Source organism: Haemorhous mexicanus, chromosome 3 (genome assembly GCF_027477595.1).
Source record: "Haemorhous mexicanus isolate bHaeMex1 chromosome 3, bHaeMex1.pri, whole genome shotgun sequence".
NCBI lineage: Eukaryota > Metazoa > Chordata > Aves > Passeriformes > Fringillidae > Haemorhous > Haemorhous mexicanus.
The window spans coordinates 21,858,809-21,875,165 of NC_082343.1; the positions used below are offsets into that span (position 1 = coordinate 21,858,809).

At 36.7% G+C, this 16,357-nt stretch overlaps 1 protein-coding gene across 18 annotated transcripts in view; it reads left to right on the forward strand.

The window, feature by feature from the left end:
• The window catches only part of ESRRG (estrogen related receptor gamma), a 372,225-nt gene that overhangs the window by 297,317 nt on the left and 58,551 nt on the right, over positions 1-16,357 (forward strand). The gene's annotated exons all lie outside the window — the stretch shown is intronic.

Sequence of the window (16,357 nt, forward strand, 5' to 3'; positions counted from 1 at the left end):
TCCCATCAGGTAACTCCTAAATTTTCACAAACATCTATGTATTTGGCCTTGCTGCTGGAGTTGTCCTTGGCTCAGAGCAATAGAATGGGACAGTCTGTTTCCTGGAGTCAGAAATCCAACAGACATCTGTGTCACGCAGACACTGAGGCTTGATCCACAAAAAGCCCCCTCACTGCTCTGTCGCTCGCTTCTGTCTGGTTACTCCATGCACTTACAAAGGTGACTGTGGAACAGCCTCAGTGCGAGTGCTGGACCTCCAAAGTCAGCCTGGTGAGCAGAAAGAAGCTTTTCCAGTGTCTTCCTTGTCATGGTGAAGTGCAGTAGTGTCAGTCTCAGTGCTTTGGCCCAGCTTCAGGATGAACGTTATGTGTTGCAATTTTTCATTGAAGATTGCATATGACATCAGTAAATTTGTAATTAAAAGTTAATGTTACTCATTTATCAATATAAGTGGTGAATACTCTTTACTAGTTGATAAGTTCCGTAACCTGAAAAATACAAGGAATAATCGCAATTTTTAACATAGGTTTTTGTGAGAAGAAAGTTAATTGTAGGGGGTACAAGATGAAGGAGAAATAAAACTTTGTTTCCTTTTGTAAGCAAATCAAGGGCCAAATAGATTGGATCTTTCTTCTGTTAAAAGACAGTATATAGGATCTCAATAACTGATTTTTCTTCAGGGAATTCACCCAATTTTTAAAATTCTTTTTAAAAAGTCCCAAGATCTTTCTCTTCCCTAGAAGACAGCCTTCTACCTAGGTATTAGTAGTTTGAGGAAGGTTAAATTGCTCTTTCATAGATTAGGATTTGTTAACAGATGTGGTTATTGGTACTGTGTGCTTTCCTAATCCCTCTTCAGTATTGGTGCATCTCCAACCCTACCAGTTTAATTAACATTGAAATTCTCATATTATTTTGGTGTACTGATTACAGGCAAAGACTAAGTAGAAGTCAGTTTGGTATCCCAAGAGACTTCAGCATTAACAATGCAGAAAGATTTTTTTTTCCCATTTCTCCCCCTTCCTGAACTCCAGATAAGCAGTAGGCCCCAGTTAGATTTCATTATTATCACGCACTCTTCATGGTCATCTTTTAATATATGAAAGGATCATTTGTTAACTGGAAATGGTCATTTTTTTTTCCTTTGGCTTTTGAAATATAATTTTCAATTTTTAATTTGATTCATTTAGATGAAATCATTAATCAGGGTTGAAACTGAGTTAATTTTCTGGAAAATAAATGAGGTTGTTAGAGTGAACGTTATTAAGTGGGCTCTTTGCTCGAAAGGGATAATAGCTGAAAATATGGAAGACTTTGAGAACTGTAGCAGTTGAGGGATGAAAAACAGAAAGGGTTTTTTTTTCTAGCTAAGTGCAGTAATTTTTTAAAGGCAACTAGGCATATGAGGAAGATTTCAGAAGTAATATCATTAAAATAGGCATTACAGAGTAAATAACCTAAATATATATATGAGTTAAAATCCTACAGAGCCAGGGTATAGATGGTGATTTTTAAAAATGTTCTATTTTTATGGAACATTGTGTTCCTTCTAAATCTTAGTATTTGCTATTCCAAGCAATGCCCAATGCCCACTTGATTTTTGAGACAGAGAAACATTATTATTAGTAGTTCAGCAGAGTTACGGCCATCCAGGTAGAAAGCAAGCTTTGGTAGACAGGGAGTACAGGCCACTAAACCATTTTTTTCAGTCTGACCCAAATTCAGCTCCTGGCCTTGAGAGGGTTCTGTTTGCTTATTCTCTGGAGTTTGCTGCATGATACAAAGTGATTAAGATAGCCAGCAAAATCTCTTACAAACACAAACCAAAGAACAAGGGATTGGGCTAGACAGGCAACAACCTAGAGTTACCATTCGAGCTTACTTCAGTTAACTGCAACATTTGTTTTGCATTGTTTCCTAGTGCCATCTGCTTTCTGCTAATCTTCTAGTTAAAACCATGGTTTGTTTTCTCCCCTAGAAGATAGGGCTGCCTCTTCTGTTCTGATAGGAAAGAATTTCTTCCCTTCAAGTGCTCCAGCCTTTGCTTAAGAGCTATCATAACATTAAGCACTTGGTGGCCTTAGGTCAGAATTTTTGATGGAACATTACAAGTCTGTTTAGGTTTTTTCCTTAATGCCTGTGTGCTCGTTAAGGACCATTTCAAAGTCTGTTACTGGGGATGAGTGATAAAAATCTGTAGGTGCCTTAGTGAACAAGATGTTCCCTTGTTGGTGTTTTTTAACTGCCCCATCCAACAGGATATTAAATGCTGCAGAGGGAAAATGGAGTACATGCCACATCAAAAAGAAACTTCTCAAATGGAGAAGGGTGGAAAAGTTTCTGCAGTAGAGCAGAAAGTCACATCAAAGTGAAAATTATTCTGGAATGCAGTTATTTTACTTTTGTGATGTTCCTTTCCCTGATAAAAGAAGAGAGACAGTAATAATAATCTAACTTGGTTTAAGCTTGAAATAGTCTTCTTTTAAAAATGTAAATCTCAGTATGAGTTCACTTTTCCTTTCCATTTAAAAGGGGACAAACACCAGCAAACAAATCTGAATCCTGGCAGACTGGGAGGTTGAGTTTGTATATCCCCTCTGCTTACAAAGTTGACTACAGAGAGGATAACTGCAGGCCTCTAAATGCCTAAGATAGTATTTGAAAGTCAGGTATTTTAAGACTGAGCAGAACAAATGTTGATTTACCATTTCATTTTACGTTACATCATCGTGATGTAACAACCTCAAGTGAACAGAATATAGCATGCTAAGCCAAAACAGCATTTGTGTGCTATAAATATTCTTGGGCAATTCTAAGTGATTTTGAGCTACAGGAAGGAAGTACCTCTCTTCTGGAATAAGAGAAGGTCCTGAAGTCCCTACACATGATTAAGATCAGTCACTTAGCATCAATTAGTCAATTGCAATTAGTAACTATTAATGGGTTTTGTATCCAGCCTTCATTGTAGACCCTACCTGCTAATAAGAACAGATTAGTGGCTCAGCCAGGGAGGCCAGAAGCCCCAGTTCATAATAATATAATTTATTATTAAGAATAGTAGGTTTATGGTAGTATTATATAGATGCTACAAGAGTATGAAGGGGGCTGGCTAAATCTCAGTAACTTAGTTCTGTACCTTCAAAGTGAATAAACTGCTGTAAGTTACAGAAGCAATATCATGCCTGTGCTGTGCCATGAACTTGCTTTCAAATCTATCATGCATACACACCTTCAGGCTTAATTGTCTTGTTTTCAATATGTCGTATATTTTGGGATGCAGAGGCTATTTCTCTAGGATATACTGACAGAACTTCTTAAAGTCATTCCAATTTTAAGTCAGGTTTTGAGATGTTCATGTTGAGAATACATTTGTTGTTTCTGCATGACTTGTAATTTTGCTTCTTGTTTTGGTTATAATAACACTGGCTTTTACTCTTACAATGCTACAAAATGTCCAAAGTCTGTCATGAGCCATGTCAGACACTCAAACTCACAGTGAGTAAGGTTGGCATAGGATGTCCCAGCACAGTAACCAAGGCTGTGACTTCTCCAGGACTTTTCTCATGAATATAAAATAGCTTGTGGAGGGGGAGGCACGAGGGAGCATGAAGCTGGCATCAGGGCAGAAAGCTGGCAGGCAGTGTCACAATGCTGGTGTGTAGAGCAGGACCCACTGGTCAGGCAGAGCATGTAGGGATGCCATGGTTACTAAACAGTGCTTTGCAGCTTGCTTGGAGGCAGCTTCTGACAGGTGGCTTTGCTACTGCCTGTGATTTCAGAAGCTGAGTCTGTGAAGCCAAATCACACCATCTCCCAACTCCCCTTTTTTTCTTCTATGATGTAGTGCAGCTTTCTGTTTGTTTTCTTTGGTGTCCAGTCCTGAACAGCTTTGTATTTTCTTGTGTTGTTTGGTGGTATCTTTGGACGCAGATATTTCTAATCCTTTCTTTCATCAAGAAGTTTCTTAAAGGGAAAGTTACATTGCATTTCTTATTTAGAACTATAATAACAGAGGATTGCTTTTATTTTGAATATTCTGCCCTCCAATGATCATTTGCAGTTTCTGGATAACCTTTAGTGTTTATATTAGAATGATGTTAAAAGAGCCAATTTCATTACATGCTTACTTGCCTTAGAATTCTTTCCAGTTGGGAAAGGCTGTTTTGCTTCCCTCTGCTTTGTTATTTACTCTGTTTTCAAACTGTGCCATTACCTCTCTTTAACAATGGGAAACTTGCTATCTAAAACTGCCCCAGACTTAGGAGGGACAGCAGTGAATGGCAGCGTTGGCCCTCTGAACATCAATCTAGAAATAGTAATAGCAGTGGTATTAAGGTTACCGCCAGGGTGAACATTGGAAATTGTCTGAAAGAATGACACCATTCAGAGAGCACCCTGAGGGAAATCTCCATATCTAAAACTCTTCAAGAATTTTTGCAGAATGATCTCTCCTTGCTCCCATGTATCTTCCCTTTCTGATAAGCTTTAGCTGCAGACACCTATATTATTTGGGTCTTCATCTTGAGCTGAATGAGATGTTCTTCTTCTTCAGTACATTCCTGATGTGGACACACTAGGAATATAAGATCAGCAAATAATTTTTGATTGAATGGATTTTGAGCCATATGTTAGACGGAAGGAATACGTGTGCCCTGGGCCATTGCTTACTTGGTTCTCCATCTGGCCAGCTACACCTGATACAGAAGCGCAGCACTTTAAGAGATGGACAGTTAATTGCTTTGTTCCTAAGGATATATTTTGTATAAGCTTTAAAAAATATAACAGGTTTTTTGTATCTACTACACAGTAGTACCTATCTGTTGAAATTAATTTCATCTGTAAAATCCAACATCAGAGGAAGTATTTGTTAAAGTTTGTTTTTCTTTCATGTCTCCTTATTGTGCATCAAGCAGTGCCAGGAATTGAACATTCACAAAACAGTTAGGATGTCACTGAATGAAACATGTCAATTCGGGTTTGGCCCAAGTCATTCTGTGCACAGATGCAAACATATGCCACTGATTGCAAAAAAAGTTTTAATTTATTTGCTGTTTGGATAAGGAAGCTGAAGCTGTGATTCACATGTTTCTGAACTGAGTGCACTGGGATGGGATAACCATCTGTCCTGAAAGGGAAATGCTCGACTGTATGTGCCTACTGATGATAACGTGGGGTACTGGCTAGCACTCTTATCGAAGCAGTTGCCAGAGGTTTAAGAGTACACAAATAAAACTGAGTTAAGTGACCATTTTTTAGGGGCTTCTGAAGCTTTTAAAGAAAAAGCAGTGTTTGTGAGTGCAATAGTCCTGCTTCAAGTTCCTTATTTCAAGCTAAGCTTACCAATTTAATTTTAATCCCTTTCAAACGCCTTGGTCATGCTTTGAAGATAGCAAACCGCCCCCTCAAGCTCTGAAGCTGAGCACTGGCCCTTTTTGTTTCCACAAGCCGAAAATAAAGTGTTCGCATGAGCTCATTTACAGAGAGTAGAGTTGGCAGCCTTATCAGGAGAGGAGAAAAGAGCTCTGAAGATGAAAAGCTATCGCTGTGACAGAAGTCTTTATTAGGTTGGGCAGTAACAGAACGTAGTGTACACAGGATAAAGTGATGGCTACCTAGAGCATTTAGGGAAAACCAGAAGAGTAATAATGTTTTATGTTGTCCTTAGACTGGCTTCTTTGGTGATCCCTGTGGCCTAGGGATGTTTGGAGTGAGAAAGGGGACTATGTAAACAGAATATCTCTGCACAATCTGCAGCCTCTGCTGGTGACAAAAAAGAGTGAGTCAGAAAAAAGAAAAGTAAAGATGTGCCATTGTGTACTTTCATAGTTAGTCAGCATTCCCTGTTGTGGCAGCCCTCTGCTATAGTTTGCTAGGAGACAGATTTTGATTGAAAAACCCTTTATCCAGTTTCACACATATGTCAAATCCCATTTGCAACAAGTATTTCTGTGTTGAAATTCACGTATTTTAGGACAGTATTTCATATGAGACAGATGATATGCAAGATCAGCTCTATACTGATAATAAAGTTTAATTCCAGTAATCTTCCTCCAGTCATTGACAACCTATATGGCTTGCTGTTGTTTTTACTCAGAATTTTTCTTGTTCATTTGTTAGATTTTCTTTTCATTAAAGATTGTGTCCTCTTGCTAACCCAGGATTAAAGCTATGGTGACATTTTGGAGGTAACATCTTCACAGCCTAAACCCATTAGAATCAGTGGAATGTTAGCTAAAAGAAAAAAAAGGATAAGTACTTGCTTCTGTGATTCTTATAAATTTCACAGCTGCTGTGAAATTCAAATAGAGACCTGTATTGCTTTTATGGGTATCTATGTCCCCCAGTAAAAGCAAAAAAACCCTTTACTTGAAGTTTAGAATTGCCTTCTTTAATGCCTTTAAACAATAGACCCATTTCTTCATTTAATTAAAACAGTAAAAGTTGTGGCTCAACCATACAGGTTGACAGAGGACTGTAATTGATTTGGCTCATTTCTTTTTTTTTTTAATCACAATTAACAATAAAACACAGTGCGTTTTGATGGAGAAGTAACTGAGTAAAAACAATGAAAAAGAAAGATAAAGGGCACTAATACTGCCTGCATTAATTAGGTGGATATGCTGGATATTATGCTGGGAAAAGTCTGCAATGGGGCTTTTAGTGGCATGGGAGTTAAGAGTTGCAGTTTTCTCTGAGTAAGGACTTGCAGGCATTTGTTGATCAAGAAAACTGTGTAAAATTGCCAGATCCTAATAACAGATCTTTGAGCAGTGCAACATGGCACTGATCTCTAAGTGTGTCCTCAGGTAAACTGTTCCATAATAAAGAATAAAGTGTGATGGAAAACCTTCTCTTGAGAGACAGACTTACCATTTTTTTCCTGGGTTGTGTCAAGTTCCCAAATTTGAGTGGAAAAAAAGCATCAATATTTATTGGTCCTACCTGCAAATTAAATTTTTAAACAGTTTTTAACAGTTGTACATCAAAACTGAAAGGGAGGGAGAACATATCCACAATCTAACTGACTTTTTATATTGGGTTCTTGCACTTTTTCAGTAGTTTTGGTCCTTCACTGTGCTTACTTTGTTGCTAATCAGTATTTAGTCTGCTTCCTCACATTAATAATGTAAGTTGAAACTAGCACTAAATAACCCACTTTTTTTTTTTCGTGGTATCTATTGATGAATGAAAAGGACATGAAGGAATTCTTTGTCTCACCCTAGCTATTCTCAGTGGAGGAATTACTAGTCCAGCCATTGATCTTTGCCATTGGCAGGATCGACTGTGTTGCAGTTGCATGTAATAAGATACGTTTTCTGTCTTCATTTCCAAACTGATGTAGTTTTACACTTCTTAAAATCAAATGATATGCATTAACCAGTTTGGCATTGTACTTTTGTGAATCACCCTCTGTTTCAGGATTCATGACATGTGAGAAGTATCTAGAAAGTGTTTGATTACGGCCCAGTTCCGCAGCAATAGTCTGAGATGAGCAGGTAAATCTCTCTCACTGTCAGTGGTTTTGGTTCATGCCACTGCCAGCACAGGCAAAATTCTTCACTGATGCTTCAGACCTCGTGTGCATAGCAGTTAACCTGCTTGTTTGTTTATTTGTTACTGTTGTGAAGTATGTTCATGGTAGAAACTTTTATTTTCAATTCCCTTTTAAAGCTCAGCACATTGAGCCTCCCTTTCTTATGCACATGCTGCCAAGGAGGATTGTCTCCAGATAAATTATGCCCTCTCTTTCTTAAACAAGATTAAAGAGCTTCTCCTGCTGTTAAGTATCCAGCACTTGAAATCCCAGTCTGTTTAGTTCACTGTGGCATTTCCCAACTGTGTGGAGTTTTGATGAGGTTTGTATACCTTAGTGGTACAATGTACAACATGGTTTAAGAAGTGTAAAAGTGTAGAGAGCATTTTTTTGATGTTTAGCACAATGATGAAAATCTGTTCCTCAGAATAGAATTGATGGACTGGGACAAATAAAAAACAAGCATATGAAAAGCTTTTTTACTCTGTCTTACATATTTATGTAACTATAAGAAGAATATCCTCATCTTTTAATTAGATAGGTTTAAAAATGAAAATGTCTGTGCAGAGGATTTAAAACTTTTTTTGATGCTGTTTTGTGGAAATTATTTTGAATAAAAAGTGGGCTGCACTGTTTCAGATGTAGGGAAGTTGCCAATCAAAATCACAGAATTCTGGCTCTGAATTTATTTGAGGTTTAGGATTTTTTTGATATGGAATTATTCGTCTTTGTTCGTCTTTGGAAGTTACACAAAAAATTTACTCTGAATGTAAATAGATTGTCAACATAAATTTTGCAGTGCATTCTCTCCTTTTTTGCGGGCTCATAGTCTTAATTTAAAAGTCCAGTTAAAACTAAAATTCTGCTGGGTTGATGGATTTAGGATATATGGCCAAGTTTCCTATTGCTCTAACTGCAAGTTAACCTATTTTCAAGAAATATGCAAATATCATCACTGAGGGAGCAGTTGTCCCCACAAAAATTTGGCACAAAGTAGAGATGTTTATTATACTTCCACTCTTTGTGGATAGTTGAAAAGAAGATCACAGAGCAATCTAAAAGGAAAGGCAAAGGCTGGAGAGAATAATAAAGAGGTATCAATCCACCACACCACACCATCTCTGACACAATGGCATGACAAGTGGAAAATAACTTAACTCTGTAAAATAGGGAAAAGGCAGTAAAAAATGAATTGTGTTACAGTTTCTAAAACCTGCCTCAATTCAAGAAACAAATGCTCCTGAGTAGTGCCAAGGTGTACAATTTTCACATAAATCTCACATGTCAGCAAATGGGAAGCATGTAAAACCCTAAGAAACAGTGTCAGAAAATATCAGATTTGTTAAGACCATTGAGATCACTGATTTAAGAAGGTCCCATCACCAATCCCAAAGGCCTTCCTCATAGGATCCATCCTCAGTGCAATGTGTTTTGATTTTCTCCACTAAACAGTATTCCCAGAAAACATGGTGATATTTCCTATAACTGATGCACCATTTTGCTGCATATAAACATAATTAGAGGTATTTTCTTCAGTGGTCAGTTCCTTTCTTTTTTCCAGGTTTAACTAAGTTAAGGCTTCAAGGAAGAGCATTTGAATGAGTTCCCTTTGAAAATACAGGCAAGGTCTTATTCCTGTTGTGTCACTTTAGAGTAATGCAATAAAATGTGCTTTCTTGTTCAGATTTATCTGCATGGTTTTGTACCATTCTTCTGAATATATCTAGTGCAGATTAAAATTAGTCGAAAAAAACTTGAACATCTGAAAGTGGACCCAAATTTGACCTCAGGATCAAAATACTTTGTGGAACAAATGAACACATTGCAGAAGGAGGTTCTGATCCAAAGTAAAGGTTCTAAGGTCAAGAAGAGGGAAAGAAGAAAGTTAGAAGCAGGTTTGTTTTGTTTAAATAACAGTCCTAGTTACAGTTTTGGATCTTGAGTAATGTGGAGGTGCAGTGATGGGCAGAATCTAAATGTGGAAAACGGAACCACAGAGAGATTTTATTTGCCAGCAGTTCTCCAGACCTACCCTTATGTATTTACATTGACAGATGGCCCATGTGGGGCAGGCTAACAGAGTGAGTAAGGAATTTTGACTCTTAGCTTGTATTAGCCATTAAGCAGTGCGATGTCTTTGGTTTGAGTTACACTGTGCTGTGCAAAGCACAGCCTTTAGTGAACTCTGGAGTTCCTGCTGGAGGAAGAAAAGTGTACTCACTGCAGGCCATCATGGATCTTGTCATCTCCTTTTCCTTTAAACCTGTGTCTGTTTTCCTGATCACAGAGTGACAACAATGACATTGTTTTTCATAAGCAATTCACAGAACCCTGGGACTGAATTGTACAAATGGTACACACACTTCCTGGTCAAAATGCTCAAAACCTGTCCTAGGAAGAGTATTACATACCTTTGTTCATTTTGAGGGTGCTAGTTATAAATATCTTGAATTACTCTTCTAGGTTTCTGGGCTTGTTTCATTAAGTTATTTTATACATAGCCTGTCACATTTTTACTCAGTAAATTCTGCTCTTGAGGCTTAGTGTCTTTTAAATTGGGTGTCACATTCTCTAGGAATGTATAGTGGTATGTTTAAAAGAGTGAATGAGTTCAATGTATGTGTTCTAATGGAAGGAAGAGAACTTTGGGACATAAAGCAGAAAACTTTGAAAGGAACACACTATTTGGAAAAAAAAAAAGTCAATGAAACTCTTTGCTCTTCTCACCCTTAGAAGTAGTTCTGGAGAAATGTGCAGGCTTCAGTAGAGCTATAATAGATTTGCAATGCATTGAGTGAGAAGACCTTGGTCTCCTGTTTGGTGAGTACTCTTTTCATGGCTCCTAGGAAAACAAAATATGTGTGTGTTTAGCATTGCTCCTGGTGAATATTCCCATTGACAATTTGCATTCAGAAGGAGGCTAGGTATGTATCAATTTAAAGAGACTCTGCTTGTCAGGAATTACTAACTTAAAACTGTTTTAATTTTTTTTTAATTCTGCATCTGTTAAAATTCTATGTAAAAATAATTTATGAGGAAATTTCATGCTTTATTTCCTCTTTTAAATAATGCTCATGTAATTATGTCGCCCAATTACTTGTATTAACATACCCTTGTACCCTGTATGGGTTTTCTTCCTAGCAGTTGCTGTTACAATTTAAAGAAAAATAGTCTCCTCAGACAAGCCTCTTTTATATAAAGGCATTTTTAACAGGGACAAATTGTTTCTTGTGTAAAAGAATAATTCTTGTGACAAAAATTTTTGATCTTTTTTCTCTTTCTTTTTGTTTTGTTCATTTAGGCTGGCTAAAATTACATACATATTCATGTATTTTAATAAGAACAAAGCATTAGTCTTGGATATTTTCCATAAATTTGTTCTCATAAGCAATTTGATAGACATGTACTGTAAGTGTAATGGGGGAAGTTTACAGTAAATCAGTCTGCCTGGCTTAGAAAACTAGAATTTATTAACCCACTTCCCAGAGGCCCAGTGTTACCTATGAGATTAGAAGAAAATTGTCACCATTTCTGTTTTAGAGCAGGGGCACTTTATAATAAGACTATATCATCTAATTGTTTAAAAATTTATTGTGTTTTATTGAAGCGAAATCAATTTACCTCATACTATTAATTGTTTGTAAGATTAGAGGCAGTCAAAAAGTCTGGGGAATGCTGAGCACATTTGCAGTTCTGTTTTTCAGCTGGGATTTTCTGCATAGGCTCTGATCCATTCCTGTTGCTAACCACGAAAGCTGTCAATATGCTGGTTAACAATATGCTTCTGTATGGAAAGCTTCTAGCAGTGGTATCAGTGAAGTGGTGCCACTAATAAACCTTCCATTAATTGCTCAAGTAGTCCCTGAGATGAGACTCAGGGGCCAGAAGCAGGGTAACCTGTCACTGCAGGGTGTCAGGCAGAATGTCAGGTTGTGAGGCTGGCAGGGTGTGTGAGCTGAGGTATAAATCACTCACACTCAGGGCATGTTTGGGAGAAGTGCTAAGCATGTTTGGGAGAATACTTAAAATTCTAAATGAAGAGTTAGATGATTTTTTTTTCCTCAATTATGGCCAGAGAACCTTGTACCTGTTAACTCCCAGTGTGTCATTTTCTTTTCCATTGCTTTATGAAGAAGAAACACAAGTATATACACTTGTTATAGGAATGGCAAAATAATTAATCTTGTGTTCTTTTCACTCTTTAGCTGATATCACCAGATATTATCTTAATATTTTTGTGTGTGTGTATTTTTATATATATATATATATATATATATACAGTCTGTATGTATATATGTAATATCTCAGTCCTTTTTGTGTTAAGGGGGAAAAGTGAACATTAGAAGATATACAAAATAGTATATGCATCTTTTAATCTTGCCATGTTCCACCACATCTGATAATTTTATATATTTTATATATCTACTCATGTAATTCAGGTGAAGGACTGGAGCCTTCTCTTGTAAAATCTAATAAATTAAAAAATTTATTCTTGGTTTTTCTCCTCACTTAACCTTAGCATCAGAACTTGATAAATTAATTTTGGTGGTTTTCTGCTCAGTTTCACTTTCAGATTCTCATGTATGCACAATTCTTTGATAGTAGTATTCATGGAAGAACAGGGGGAATATTACATACAAACAAAGGAAAAGGCATAGTTTCAGTACTCTGGAAAATGTTGGGGCAAATGTTTGTACTGTGGATGGGATCATGGTCCTCCACTAAAGGCCATTTATAAAATCCCTTCCTGGCACATAAAAATATTCCAAATGGCCTTGCCATCTACAGAAACCTCAGTATATGCAGAGGACATATCTCCATTTTTGTTTCCATCTTTAAAAGCAATGCTACAATACTAATAAGAAACAATTCCACCGCATTAACATTTTACATAATTTTCTTTATTTTACTCTGCTATGTCTCGATTTGATGCCCCTCTAGCCACTACATTTTGAACTTTTTATTGCTGAACAGTCATTACTTTAACACACTGCAAATAATGAAACAAAAAAACTTAATTTTTTTCTTTCACATGAAGATTTTCAGGCAGAAGGAACACTGAACAAGAAGGTGCTGTGATGTGCTATGTCAGTGCCTTCCAGTTCAAACAAATTAACCCAGATCATTGGTTTTTTCCCCTACCTAAATAACAAAGACTGTACTTTTTAAAATAAACAGCTGCTGAGACAAATCAGAAAGGAAGTAGAAACCAGGAATTTCAGATATGCCCATCTGAACTATGTACCCATTTAAGCCGCTGTTGAACTTCACTCTTGTAGCAGCCAGAATTGTAAGAAACAGAAAGTTGCAGTACATGGACAGGAAGTGCAAAGTACAGAAAAGCCCTATCATTTGCCAAAGACATGTGAAGCTGGTAATATAAAATCTTTTATCTTGAGGTTAGAATTATCTTGTAGTTGTACTGGAAGATTACTCTGGGAGTCCAAATGAAACCCTGCTGTGTAACTCCTATCTAGTCTTGAAAAACATGTGCAAACAGAATAACAATGCAGAAGGCAAAATGCTCATATTACAGCTGCAGAAAGCCAAAAAGTGAGAATATCTGCCACATTTCCCAAGTCAAACCCATATTTTCATATAGTCGGTGCATAGACTGCATCGTTTTTTAGCATCAGACTGGTGTATATACTCATTAAATTACTTCAGATATTTTACATTTCCATTGCAGTCTTCCATATAAGTCAAACTGATATATACTTTAAAACTTACCCTTATAAATCATGATAAGATATAATTAATGCTCCTAAAAATCTGTTAGCTGCAAACAGAAGCTGAGACATGGTGTAAGGTTCTTGGGCTGTTCTCCCAGTGTGCCCCCTGCTCTAAATCCCGTGAAGCCATAAAATAGTGTGCAGAAGTCAGAGAGAAGTTCAGAATTCTGCCATACCTTTTGAGGAAGCATGAAGGATCAAGTCTGAAATGGGTGCAGTTCCACATATCATTATGTTACTCTTTAAAAAAATTAAGAAGAAATAGGGGAGAATTGCACAGTGTTTCACCAAAGAAATCTAGCTCATAATTACTTAATACACAAATGTGAGAAAGATTGTGGAGATAGGGTTGTTATGGGTGTACTAAGAGAAAAGACAATGTCAGAATCATGCTTTCATGAATAAGCCTTGGAGAAATCCAGAATTCTGTGAGAAAAATACATATTTGCACTGAGGCCAATTTAGGCTCAAGTGGCATTATAAAGCCATCTGAGCTGTAAAGGTAAGTCTCAGTTAATTTGCCAGATGAGTGCAATTTGGAAAGTAAATTCTGCTTGTCTTACTCTTGTACAGATCATCACAGAATGGCTGCTCCTTGAGGAAGACAAGAAAGATTTTGTCCCTAAGAAGCAAAAAAAAAGTCTAATAAAACAGAAAAAAACCCCAGAGTTAGGGATCATATTTGTTAGGGTAAAAAACTTAATATTTCAGTGAATTTTACATCTGTTTTAAATCTCTAATATGATGAGCCATCCATTAGTTTTCTCTGATTCAGTTCCAGCAGAATGAAATCACTTCCTGTAGGTGGAAATCCAAATTTAAGTGGAATATTTCTTGGTCCCAGCAGAGCTGGTATTATTTTGTATAACTGTTTCAGCTCGTGCTATTAAGAACTTTCCTGTGATTTCTGGATCACAGATTAATTCCAGAATCCCACATCCTCCAAGTCACTAACTGAAATATTGTGAAACTGCAGATTATGGTATCTGAAAAGGGTATTGAGGTCTTGCTCATGCTGCTGGTACTTCACAGTCCGATTATTGCAACGCATTTCATTTCAATCTTCCCTTCTGTCTTGAGAGTTGCCAGCAAATGGTCCAGAACTTCAGTTAGACTTCTTTTCTATTAGAGTTGTCACCAGCATAGCTCCTGAATTCTTTATAAGCTCTAGTGATGTGATCTAGAATAAAGGCCTGCTTTTGACCTTCAGGTGTTGACATGGCCTTGCTCCAACTTTCCTTTTGACCTTTCTGTCTCCTGACGTTCTGTGCCCTCTCCTTGGATCACCAGCCAAGCTGCCTTTCCCGGTCTGGGCTTGTCACCTTCAAAGTAATGGTTGCAAGTGTATTGATGCAGTAATGACTTTACAGCCCAGCAAGCTCCACTTCATTAAATTGGTTGTAATTTGAACTCTGAAACAAGATAGCATCTTCTGTAATTATATTTAAATAAATTAAGGTTAGAACTGTGGTATTTAGTTAGTGATAGATTGCCTTTATTTATTCTTATACCTTGTCCCAGGACATTGTATGCATAATTAAAAAAATAAGGCATATACTCTCATATAGTATGGTTATGATATATAAGCACATTGACATGAAATTTAATGGTGCAATTAGCAACAGTATTTTCTGTGGTATTCATAAAAGCTGTTGCAGTATTTTACACTGCTTCCTAGTAATTAGTATATTAGTAATCCAGGTTATGGGGGGAGAAGTATTATGTAATGGTAACTGCTTCATTTCAGAACACCAGGTCTTTATGTATATTCAGCCTTAGTTCTGCATTCCTTTTCCTTTGCAGTTTACAAATATGCACATTTTACTGCAACACAGGCTATTCGTCACTTTGGAAATGGGAAGGAAAAGAAGTGGAAGCTGTATAAACTGTATTTACTGGCCTAATTTCAGTCTCTTTTAAAATCATCTTGAGCCTAGCGTAATTCCACTGAAAATCTGGTAGTACAAAACTTGGAAAAGATCAAATTTAGCCACTAGTAATGGAGTGCATAGAGTGTATCTCTTCCAAAGGAGAGACAGATTTTTTTTTCCTAAGTTCTTATGTGAAGTGTAAGAGATACTCTTTTGTAATATTTGAGAGCTAATCATTGGATAATGGGTGTTGCATGTTTAATGCAACAGTGTAGCTGTCATGTTTTTCTTTTTTTTTTTATTTTCTTCCTTCTTTCTGCACATTCACCTCTTCTTGAACAGAAATAAAAGGTTCAAGGCTTGTCAGCATCAGTTTATAGATAGCTGTTTAAAAATAATGAGATATTGGGTATTGTAAGGCTCAGGGCTGTCTTGCCAGACTCATTTATTTCCATTCACCTTTTGTCAGAATTGCAGACAGAAGACATTCAATTAAAACTTGTCACCTGTTGCATGTGACCTAATTTGTATTTGTGACTGTCACAGATTAGGATACATATGGAGCCATTTAAAAATGTAAAGGAACAATTGGATTCTTAAACATTTTATGCCACATTTTCTTCATGTGAACATCTTTGTTTATGGACCATTTTTCAAGGGAAAACACTTGGGCTGAGAAATAATAGAATTTATTTACACAAAGTCTCATTTCCATGGGAAAACTAAGGGGATTTTATTAACGTTCCTTTGTGGTTTAATGCATAAATGGCAGTGCACAAAATTTCAGCATGTAGATGATTAGTTCATGCAAAGTTAATGTTCCTTTCAAGAGAGGTTGAGTACTGAGCTGTTTAAGTAATGCATTTATCAGTTCTTTTGTCAAACTGAAAAAAAGAAACCACTGGGCTTTAACCTAAGAGATGTGTTTATCAGTTCCTTTGCAAAAATCCAGCCTATCTCATCCCCTCCTCCCAGGGCAAAAATGAAATTTCCAAACTACTGCTTACATTTGGTTATCTTGGAACTTTGTCTCGTATTAAACATAAGCAAAATCTGAAATATTAGTTAGAAGCATTTGTTTTGCAAAAGCAGTATTATTCTCTTTTATTTTTTCAATCTGAAACAATTCACTAAATATTCTAATTAGCCAGATTATTTGGGGTTTTTTAATAATAAACTGTTTTTTACAAATCGTTGCAGAGGAACAGATAAATTAAACA